Genomic DNA, 12299 nt, shown 5'->3' with positions numbered 1-12299 from the left:
CTGATGGTTGAGGGTATGTTGCAATGGAGGACTATTTTAATTAAAACCAGACCGCTGAAAGCACAGTACGTATACAGTCCCGATACAGGACAAAACGTTTAAACTGCATAACACATCAGGTTGGCTTGCTGTGAGATCATTGACAGACCTCCTTTGTATGTGTCCAGAAATACACAGAATTATTATCTGTAGTTCTTGCCACAGAACATACATACATGTGCCACCTGCATTACACTGGTGCTGGCTGCTTAAACACTCCTGTGAAAAAATTAACTTTCTCTTAATCAGTTGGGGGACACTGAGACATTGAGGGTATAGTAGGTGGGACTAGGAGTTAGGCACTTAGACTTGTTTTTCCCTCCTCTACTATGCCCCTCCTCTCCTGTAGCCTCGGTTTTTCTTAAGTGCCTAGGAGATAGTATAGGCTCCTGCCTATACTTGTATTAGTGTTTAGGATTTTCAGTTTTTTATTTTCATTTTCCTCTAGGTACAGCGCGGAGATTGAACCTAAGACCCAGAGGGGTGAATAGCCTGTCAGAGCTATTCACTCTGGGTCCCTGCAAAGGTAAGAAGAAGCTTACCTCTATCATCTCACTTACCTGTACCATTTGCTGACAGTCCTCCCCTAGTAACGAGCAGCAGAGGCTACATTTCTCCTCTCTGTGCCATTAGAGCTTTAGGTTCCCTACTTAGGATCGGTCAATAGACCACAGGCACAGAGCTGTAGTCGCGCGGGAGGGAGTCTGTAGCGCCCTCCCCGCGCGATGGACATACCAGCAAGTCCCCTCCCCCTCCCTAGACAACAAACAGCAGGGCACAGAGTAAGGATCGCTCTCCTCAGGAGGCGATTCACTTACTCCTAAGCGCCACACACTACCTGGGCAATTTTAATATATATGTGCTGGCGATTCACACCGACTGCCTTACAAAGGCATCAGCGATCCATGGAGGCAGCGATTGTTAGGGAGGTCTGAAGGAAAGACAGCCTCCCTACTTCCTGGCGCGGAAGTGGGCATTTTGGATTGCTGAAACACGGAGATCAACTTGCTGCTCCTCTGCTCTGCCTCTCCTCAACTGGTTTTGTTGTATTCTAATTGTAATATTTAGAGACTAAAGGTATTGTCATACCTTTTTTTTTTTAGGCTGTTGACACAATCAGGGCTATTCAGTGCCTTGGGATTGGTGTATTGTCAAAGTTTTACGTGGGTTAGAAACTTGGTAAAATCTTTTTGATTTGTATTCAGACTCTAGCTCTCAGATTTAGCTAAATTTAAGGTAGACAATATTTTCTTTTTATATTGTATTTCATCTGTACACATTTTAAAATGTCTGAGAAGGGGATGTTGAAAAGCAAAGGATCCTCTGGTATGTCTGCACTGCATTATACGTGTGCAAAATGTAATGCCAAATTATCTGTTGGACAGACTAACCAGGATGCTCGCTGCACGGCTTGCGAGGCTGAGATCCAGGAGTGATGCGCCCCAGCTCAAGGTACAGCAGTTATGGATGAACCGGCCTGGGCTCAGTCACTAACAGCCATGGCGGAGCTCACCCGGGTAATGAGGTACGCGAGTTTTCTGTTCCCCACACTTGCACACAATCACGAGTGGCCGCAGGCACATTGTCTCAGTTCGAATCAGTTCAGAGAGAGGAACACCTGCTTTCAGTATCCCACAGGGCCAAGCGAATTATTTCTAATGCGTTTCAGGGACGCAATCATAATTCAGACCATTCCTCAGAAGAGGAGGGTGAATTACACCCTGATCTGCAGGAAGATTACTCCTTTAGCTCTGAAGATTCCGGCCCTGACCATAATGTTGATAATCTCATTCTAGGTATCAGACATGCTTTGGATTTTGCTGAACTGGAGTCCACAGCTCCATCACGGTTCTCCTTGTTCAAAAAGACCAAGGCGCAAGTGGCCGCCTTCCCACCATCCCCTCAGATGGTGGAGATGGTATCTGACGCATGGCAGAGGTTAAATTAACAGTTTATGATGCCAGGCAAATTCAAGTCTCTTTACCCTCTCCCGGCAGAGGACTCCATTAAATAGAAGCCTCTCCTAGAGTTGACACTCCGGTAGCAAGTCTGTCTTCCTCTTCGGCTATCCCAACTCAGGAGCGGGTTTCACTTAGGAACCACACGGATAAGAAGGCCCTCCGCTCTGCTTATATTGCGGCGGGCCAGTATGTTTAGACCCACGATGGCGGTGGCTTGGGCTAACAAGGCTATACAGCATTGGGCTGAGCTGATGGCTAAGGGTATTCAAGACAACATCCCAAATGCGAAAATCCTGTCATTGGCCAAGCACGTCCTGGACACTTCAGATTACGTTACTGTAAATGGCAGATTCTCTGCCCTCATAATCACAGCTCGATGTACCTTATGGTTACGATCTTGGACAGCGGACGCTGATTCAAAACGAGCACTAGAAGGTTTACCTTTTGATGGGGTCACTCTGTTTGGATCAGAGTTAGAAAGGGTCGTTCAGATGGCCACAGGAGGAATGAGCAGTGCTTTGCCTATGGGTTCCAATAGACCATGTCTGGGACGGTTTTGTTTTTTTCATTCCTTTACCCGGGGCCGGGGTACTCTGCCCAGAGGCCAGTCCTACACCCCCAGGGGAGCGTATAGCAGAGGTAGGTGTGCCGTTAGGCGCGGAACCTCGAGATAAAGCGACAAGCACGCTGCGTGACAATCTTCCCCCAGGGAATTCTGTCGTCTTCGTTTCCAGAGCCAGTGGTGGACTTCCACCACAGACGTTTGGACACGAGGAATTGTGTCCCGGGGCTATGTTATAGAACTAGCCCAGTTCCCACAATGGAGGTTCTTCACCACGCCTACACCCTTTTGTCCCCTCAGACGCAGAGCACTTCAGGAGGCAATCCAGAATTTGCTAGCAGCCGTGGTTATTGTTCCCGTTACAATCCAGGAGAGAGGTCAGGGGTTTTACTCCAGCCCCTTCCTGGTGCCAAAACAGGACGGATCTCTGCATCCAATTTTAAATCTGCAGTCTCTCAACAAGCAGGTAAAACCTCAGAAGCTCTGGATGGAGTCTCTTCGGACTGTCATTGCCGGAATGGAACAAGGAACGTTACTGGCCTCCATAGACATCAAGGATGCCTACCTACATGTCCCAATATGGAGGGGACACCATTATCTCCTTCGCTTTGCAGTAGGGAACTCCCACTGTCAGTTCAGGGCCCTTCATTTAGGCCTAGCGACCGCCCCCTAAGTGTTCACCAAGATCATGGCAGGGCTTCTGCGTCAGAAGGGACTCGCAATAGTTCCCTATCTGGTCGATCTTCTGAAGGCGCCGTTAGCGTCGCTTTTATCATCACATCCAGATCACAATGCAGTTTCTGAAAGCACACCATCCTAAGTTTAGCCAAGTCATCTCTCATTTCGCTACAGTGGATGCGATTCCTGGGTCTCCTGTTCGATACAGTGACTCAGAGAGTATACTTACTGGAGAACAAGGTCCTCACCCTCTTGTGTATGAACCTCTCTCCTCACTTGCATGAAGCTCTTGGGGACAATGGTGTCGGTGTTCGAAGCGGCGCCTTTCGCACAGTTCCACTCTCGCCCACTTCAATGGGAGATCCTTCAGAAATGGTCAGGTTCTCATGTGCATTTAGACAGACAAATCATCTGCCTGTCCAGTCCCACTCGCCTTTCCCTCACCTGGAAGCTGGCCAAACAAAATCTGGAAAAGGGTCAGTCCTTCCGAGCCTGGACTTGGACCTTAGTCACTACAGACTCACGTCTGTTAGGCTGTGGGGGGGGGGGGGGATATGGGGGACAGGGTTCGGCGGTCACATGATCGCAACCTAGGGCGGGGAATTCAAATTTGACACAGTACAAAAACATAGCTCTGACACTTGGTGAGTGTCAGAGCAACTTACCTGTTCCTGGCTCCTGCTTCCTGTGTCCTCCTTGTTCCTGCTTCCTGTGTGTTTGACCTCCTGTGTACTGACCTGGCTTGCTGACCCTTCTGGATTCCGTTTCTCCCGTGTACCGACCTGGCTTGCTGACATTCCTGATTGCCTATGCTCCTGACCCGGATTGTCTCACGCTCCTCTCTCTACACGTTTATCTGCTATTCCTGTGTACCGACCCGGCTAGCTGACCACGTATCTGTTATGGTGACCCGTGTACCGACCCGGTTTGATTAACTCCGAGATTTCCTCCTGATTCTGTCTGCATTGCCTGCCTGTGTACCAACCTGGCCTGTCCGACCATTCTCATCCTGCTCCTATTCCGCTGTACTACATCTTGGGGCAAACCTGAGGGCCGCGACCTGCGACTCCTGGCAGCAAAGCCCATCCCGCCTTGCAGCGGTTCTTGGTGAATATCGTGGAGATCGTTAGACTCCGCACCTCAGGTAAGCCAGCGTTAATCAAGATTAGTAGTGTATCCAGTAATCCGTTACACCCAATCAGAGTCCTAGAACTCAGAGCGGTGTTCAGGACAGGTCTTTACTCTCCTAGTGGAGCGCTGGGGCATGCCAGAGATCAATCTCATGGCATCCAGGCTAAATTATGAGCTTCCCCGATACTGCTCAAAGTCTCGGGACCCTCGAGCAGAGTTAGTAGATGCCATGACGGTTCCCATGGCACTTTCAGCTAGTGTACCTGTTCCCGCTGATACCCATGCTTTCGCGGGTGCTAAAAAAAAAAAATTCAAAAGAGAGTGGGTGCCCGCAATTCTGGTAGCCCCTCAATACAATGTCATGCAGTTTCTGAACATTCATTCAGGAATAATGTACCCCCTAATGCAATTTATTAATGCTATTAGAAATCACATTGGATTTATGTGATGTATGAAAGCACTTGGCCTACAGCCTTGTGATTTTATAAGGTCCCAGCATAATTTATAGGTGTGAATGCATTATTCCAAATATAAAGTCACAGACTTGCACTATACACTGATCAACCATGACATTGAAACCACCTTCCTAATATTTTGTAGGTCCCCCTCGTGCCGCAAAAACAGCTCTGACCCGTCAAGGCGTAGGCTCCACAAGACCTCTGCCATCAGGGTATACAGTTGCCATGAAGGGGTGTACTTGGTCTGCAACAATGTTTAGATAGGTGGCACGTGTTAATGTAACATCCACAAGAATGCCACGACCCAAGGTTTCCCAGCAGAATACTGCCCAGGGCATCACACTGCTTCCGCCAGGTCACCTTCTTTCCATAGTGCAACCTGGTGCCATCTGTTCCCCAGGTAAACAACGCACACTCACCCAGCCTTCTACATAATGTAAATGAAAAAGGGATTCATCAGACCAGTCCACCTTCTGCCATTGCTAAATTGTCCAGTTCTGGAGCAATGAAAGTGCCTCATTGTATGCGCTTTCAGTGGTGGACAGGGCTCAGCATGGGCACTCTGACTGGTTTGTAGCGTACTGTGTGTTCTCACACCTTTCTATCATAGCCAGCATTAACTTTTTCAGCAATTTGTGCTCCAGTAGCCCTTCAGTGGAATTTGATCTGTCTGGGGCTAGCCTTTGCGCCCCACAAGCATCAATGAGCCTCAGGTATCCATGACCCTGTTGCCAGTTACTAGTTGTCCTTCCTTGGACCACTTTTGGTAGGTACTAACCACTGCATACCGAGCACTCCCCACAAGACCTGCCATTTTGGAGATGCTCTGACTCACAATTTGGCCCTTGTCAAAGTTGGTCAGATCCTTACACTTGCCCGTTTTTCCTGCTTCCAAGACATCAACTTCAAGAACTGACTGTTCACTTGCTGCCGAATATATCCCACCCCCTTCACAGGTACCATTGTAACGAGATAATCAATGTTATTCACTTCACTTGTCAGTGGTTTTAATGTTGTGGCTTATCAGTGTATAATAGGTTAAAGTAACAGATTCCAATGAACACACACCTTCAGACTATACAAATGGTAGAAAAAACCTTGCACAAAATAGAACCCTTCCTTGGAGATTAACTTAATTACCCACCTGCATCCTGTATATAGTTGAATGTGGTGTATATTGTAAATAAATTGTAGTTGCTGCTTGGATATGTCAGCAAGCCAGTGTACAAATATATTTAGAGGTATCCGAGGATTAAACATCTTCACTATGATAAAAATTTCCCAGTTTTTATGAAAAAAAAACTAGTAATCCCATTTATTTCAATGGCAAAGCATGTACATATTTTGAGTAATATAATAGACCATCCAATATGACCCCTTCCACCAGATACAAAATGCTCTGCCTCCGACCTCCCCATTTAATTTATTATTGCAGTAAACTGTGCAGAATAAATCATGTTTAAACAGAGCTTATACATCAAATGTTTTAAGGGATCATGTTGAAGTGTCTGCTGAGGGAATACTAGTCTTCTATTGTTAATGATCCACAAGATAATTTGTCTGTTTACATAAAGGTTTGACATTGGTTTGTGAGAAATGAACCAGAGATTTAGGCATTATATTATAACCACTGAACAGAGGCAGGGGTTATCATCACAAATTGAGTACGTAACAGGACCCAGTAGTGGGGCAAAGAAGGCAGGAACTAATTACCTGCTAAAATAAGCCCCATCCCCACAATGGCCGTTATTATTATGATGTCCGTTCTTGCCTCTATTCAGCAAGTGTGATATCCCTGTGGCCCCAACCATCGTATGTTACAGGGGTGTGACTCATAGGTAGAACTCCTATAATTTTGAAATTAATTAAAATACACGAAACCCATATGTACTGAAGTTTGTTCAGGCCATAAAATCTAAGAAGACATTGCTTTTTGTATGTGGTGCTCTAACCCAGAGTTCTGTTCAAGAGCTGCTCAAAGTATCCCATACTATGCGTAGGAGAGGACTAATTGTTGTCAATGGCAGTGTTTCCCAAACCTGGTCCTCGAGTACCCCCAACAGCTCATGTTTTGAGGATTTCTTCAATCACACACAGTTGAGTCAATCTATTTAGGCTGAGTAAGCAAGTTTCCTGTCTGTTCTCTCAGACAGAAATGCACAAAACACCAGCTGTGGGTGGTACCTGAACAGAGCTGGATTAAGGCGAGACCTGGGACACTTAAAAAAGGGGGCCCTATGGTCTAAAATTAGGAGTATAGTGCCATCAATCAGGGAGAGTTACTTATTAACCCGATTTTGAGTCACATAGTTCTGAATATACTACACCAGTGGTTCCCAAACTTTTGCAGTTTGCGGAACCCTTAGAGTCTCCATATTTTTTCAAGGCACCCCTCCAAAATAATTATTGAGCAGTCCTGTTTTAGAAGTAGTTGGGTCAAAAAATTGTAATAAGTCAGGACAGAAATACTTATTTAGTTGTATGCAAAAATGCCCCCTCTGCATCCAGACACACTGCCCTCTCTCACACTGCCCCCTCTGCCCTCTGTCACGCTGTCCCCCCTCCTCTGCCCTCTCTCACAATGTCCCCCTCCTCTGCCCTCTCACATGCTGTTCCCTCCTCTGCCCTCTCACACGCTGTCCCCCTCCTCTGCCCTCTCACACGCTGTCCCCTCCTCTGCCCTCTCACACGCTGTCCCCTCCTCTGCCCTCTCACACGCTGTGTCCCCCTCCACTGTCCCTCTCACGCTGTCCTCCTCCTCTGCCCTTTCTCACGCTGTGTCCCCCTCCACTGCCCTCTCTCACGCTGTGTCCCCCTCCACTGCCCTCTCTCACGCTGTCCCCCTCCACTGCCCTCTCTCACGCTGTCCCCCTCCACTGCCCCTCTCACGCTGTGTCCCCCTCCACTGTCCCTCTCACGCTGTGTCCCCCTCCACTGTCCTCTCGCCATCCTCTGCTCTCTGTCACCATCCTCTGCTCTCTGTCACCATCCTCTGCCCCGCTGTCACCATCCTCTGCTCTCTGTCCCCCTCCTCTGCCCCGCTGTCACCATCCTCTGCTCTCTGTCCCCCTCCTCTGCCCCGCTGTCCCCATCCTCTGCTCTCTGTCCCCCTCCTCTGCCCCGCTGTCCCCCTCCTCTGCCCCGCTGTCACCATCCTCTGCTCTCTGTCACCATCCTCTGCTCTCTGTCACCATCCTCTGCTCTCTGTCCCCCTCCTCTGCCCCACTGTCACCATCCTCTGCTCTCTGTCCCCCTCCTCTGCCCCACTGTCACCATCCTCTGCTCTCTGTCCCCCTCCTCTGCCCCGCTGTCACCCTACTCTGCTCTCTGTCCCCCTCCTCTGCCCCGCTGTCACCATCCTCTGCTCTCTGTCCTCCTCCTCTGCCCCGCTGTCACCATCCTCTGCTCTCTGTCCCCCTCCTCTGCCACGCTGTCACCATCCTCTGCTCTCTGTCACCATCCTCTGCTCTCTGTCACCATCCTCTGCCCCGCTGTCACCATCCTCTGCTCTCTGTCACCATCATCTGCTCTCTGTCCCCCTCCTCTGCCCCGCTGTCACCCTCCTCTGCTCTCTGTCCCCCTCCTCTGCCCCGCTGTCACCATCCTCTGCTCTCTGTCACCATCCTCTGCTCTCTGTCACCATCCTCTGCCCAGCTGTAACCATCCTCTGCTCTCTGTCCCCATCCTCTGCTCTCTGTCCCCCTTCTCTGCCCCGCTGTCACCATCCTCTGCTCTCTGTCCTCCTCCTCTGCCCCGCTGTCACCATCCTCTGCTCTCTGTCCCCCCTCCTCTGCCCCGCTGTTACCATCCTCTGCTCTCTGTCCCCCTCCTCTGCCCTGCTGTCACCATCCTCTGCTCTCTGTCCCCCTCCTCTGCCCCGCTGTCACCATCCTCTGCTCTCTGTCCCCCTCCTCTGCCCCGCTGTCCCCATCCTCTGCTCTCTGTCCCCCTCCTCTGCCCCGCTGTCCCCCTCCTCTGCCCCGCTGTCACCATCCTCTGCCCCGCTGTCACCATCCTCTGCTCTCTGTCACCATCCTCTGCTCTCTGTCACCATCCTCTGCTCTCTGTCCCCCTCCTCTGCCCCACTGTCACCATCCTCTGCTCTCTGTCCCCCTCCTCTGCCCCACTGTCACCATCCTCTGCTCTGTCCCCCTCCTCTGCCCCGCTGTCACCATCCTCTGCTCTCTGTCCCCCTCCTCTGCCCCGCTGTCACCCTACTCTGCTCTCTGTCCCCCTCCTCTGCCCCGCTGTCACCATCCTCTGCTCTCTGTCCTCCTCCTCTGCCCCGCTGTCACCATCCTCTGCTCTCTGTCCCCCTCCTCTGCCACGCTGTCACCATCCTCTGCTCTCTGTCACCATCCTCTGCTCTCTGTCACCATCCTCTGCCCCGCTGTCACCATCCTCTGCTCTCTGTCACCATCATCTGCTCTCTGTCCCCCTCCTCTGCCCCGCTGTCACCCTCCTCTGCTCTCTGTCCCCCTCCTCTGCCCCGCTGTCACCATCCTCTGCTCTCTGTCACCATCCTCTGCTCTCTGTCACCATCCTCTGCCCAGCTGTAACCATCCTCTGCTCTCTGTCCCCATCCTCTGCTCTCTGTCCCCCTTCTCTGCCCCGCTGTCACCATCCTCTGCTCTCTGTCCTCCTCCTCTGCCCCGCTGTCACCATCCTCTGCTCTCTGTCCCCCCTCCTCTGCCCCGCTGTTACCATCCTCTGCTCTCTGTCCCCCTCCTCTGCCCTGCTGTCACCATCCTCTGCCCTGCTGTCACCATCCTCTGCTCTCTGTCACCATCCTCTGCTCTCTGTCACCATCCTCTGCTCTCTGTCCCCCTCCTCTGCCCCGCTGTCACCATCCTCTGCTCTGTCCCCCTCCTCTGCCCCGCTGTCACCCTCCTCTGCTCTGTCCCCCTCCTCTGCCCCGCTGTCCCCCTCCTCTGCCCCGCTGTCCCCCTCCTCTGCTCTGTCCCCCTCCTCTGCCCCGCTGTCACCCTCCTCTGCTCTGTCCCCCTCCTCTGCCCCGCTGTCACCCTCCTCTGCTCTGTCCCCCTCCTCTGCCCCGCTGTCACCCTCCTCTGCCCCGCTGTCACCATCCTTTGCTCTCTGTCCCCCTCCTCTGCCCCCTGTCACCATCCTCTGCTCTCTGTCCCCCTCCTCTGCCCCACTGTCACCATCCTCTGCTCTCTGTCACCATCCTCTGCTCTCTGCCACCATCCTCTGCTCTCTGTCCCCCTCTTCTGCCCTGCTGTCACCATCCTCTGCTCTCTGTCCCCCTCCTCTGCCCCCTGTCACCATCCTCTCCTCTCTGTCCCCATCCTCTGCTCTCTGCCCCGCTGTCGCGATCCCTCTCACTCTGCCCCGCGCCAGGCGCCAACCATAAAAAAAAAACCCACAGAAACTTACCAATCCGCGCGGCGCCGGGACCCAGCAGCCGCCTATCTCCCGCAGCTTGTTACTGACGTCGATATACAGTGACAGCTGCGGGAGAGAGGAGGCTGCTGGGTCCGGCGCCCGACGGATTGGTAAGTTTCTGTGTTCTTTTTATTTTTTTATGGCTGGCCCGTGGCACTCCAGTGACAGCGCCGCGGCACCCCTGGGAGCCGCGGTGCACAGTTTGGGAACCGCCGTACTACACTATTAGACTCCTTGATCATCTAAATCAGAGGTGTCCAAGTTCAGCTCTTAAGGGCTACCAACAGGTCATGTTTTCAGGATTTCTGTCTACATAAAAAGGTGTGATAATTACTGACCTAGCCAAATGGATTAACTCACCTGTGCATGATTAAAGAAATCCTAAAAACATGAACTGTTGGTAGCCCTTGAGGACTGAGCTTGGACACCTCTGATCTAAATAATAGTGCCCCTTAATGGTCTAAATTAATAATAGTGCCCCCTTGTTGATTGCAATTAATAATAGTGCCTGTTGATGATCTAAATTAATAAAATTGCCCCCTTGATGACTGTAGTTAATTATAGTGCCCCCTTCATGATAAACGTAACTTAGGGCTTCTCTTCTCTGTTCTTGCACTGTGTGCAGAGAGATTCCTGACTCTACATGTGCCCCTATTAATTGTGTAGGGAAACACTGCTCTATGGGGAAGCACCCATGTGACAAGAATTGACTGCCAACAAAAAGCATTCCATGGGTAAGTGTGGCAATGCCATCTGTTCTCGGCCTTATAGGAACCTATTCTTATTTGTTAATTCCGATATATTAAGAGTTTCAATTATGGGAGAATAAAGATTTTATATGTCACAAAAAGGGACTATCCTGGGAAAACATGGACAAGCAAAAAATCTTCATGTGCCACAGTCTTAGCAGAACATAGACATGAGGGGCCTGGTTCATTAGGAAGTGTAAATGCAGATATGTGCCGTATTTTGCGTAAAATCTCTCTGCACCTGCCAAGAACCGAACCATACGCCAGTGAACGTAGTAACATCCAATAAATCTTTGAGCGCAAAAGGACCATTACAACAGCCTACGATTTCATGGTGGAACGGGGTGGGGGGACTGGGGGTAAGCACGTAGTCAATGTACAATAATTGTCTGCCAGGCTTGAGCGCAAACAGCAGTACCAGATTCAAGCTTTGGGCATCTCAATGGTATGTGGTTTTTTTCTGTCGTATCACTTGCACCACCTACAAGTCTGGTGTAAGTGCAGATTACGAGTGACGACAGTAGCGTATGTATGCTAGAACATGTGTTTGCAATCAGGAGCAATTGTAAAAATACATTTTATGTACAGTAGACATTAATAGCATACTAATACATGCATTTTATGTACAGTAGACATTAATAGCATACTAATACATGCATTTTATGTACAGTAGACATTAATAGCATACTAATACATGCATTTTATGGAAATAAAGAAAATAAAAATATAACTTTTTTTAATTTTGAACAGACATTCAATGTCTGCTTTCCATGCATTTTTTTTTTTTTTAGATGCAAAATACATTAGTTTGGCATGCCTTAATGAGTCGGGCCCGAAATGTTCTGACACTTTAGTGTAAGTTTCCGTTTTATATTGCTTGCAGTGTGATCCATGTGCATGGAGGATTTCTCACACTGGTATACAGACCTGAACATTTGAGATCTGCAATGTCACATGTAATCAAACAAAACCTAACAACAGGAGTAACACAACACACACACACACACACACACACACACACACACACACACAAAAGACACTGTTAGTTACTTAACATTACTCTTATACTATACCCAGCAGCAGTGGCGGATCCTGAGGGAGGCAGTCGCCGCCCCCCTCCCCCCTAGCATGGGTTTACTGCCTGCGTCTGCACACTGTGCAAGTCCGTTCGGCAGAGACAGGCAGGTAGAGTGTGCTGCCCGGCGGCTCTGATTGTATCAGAGCGGCCGGGCAGCACACGCTCTCTGCCTGTCTCTGCTGAACGGACTTGCACATAGTGTGTAGACGCAGGCAGCCTTAACCAAAAAAGGGAGCG

This window comes from Mixophyes fleayi, chromosome 6 (assembly GCF_038048845.1).
Source record: "Mixophyes fleayi isolate aMixFle1 chromosome 6, aMixFle1.hap1, whole genome shotgun sequence".
Taxonomy (NCBI): domain Eukaryota; kingdom Metazoa; phylum Chordata; class Amphibia; order Anura; family Limnodynastidae; genus Mixophyes; species Mixophyes fleayi.
The sequence above is the reverse complement of the archived record's forward strand: the minus strand, read 5'-3'. Positions refer to the sequence as shown.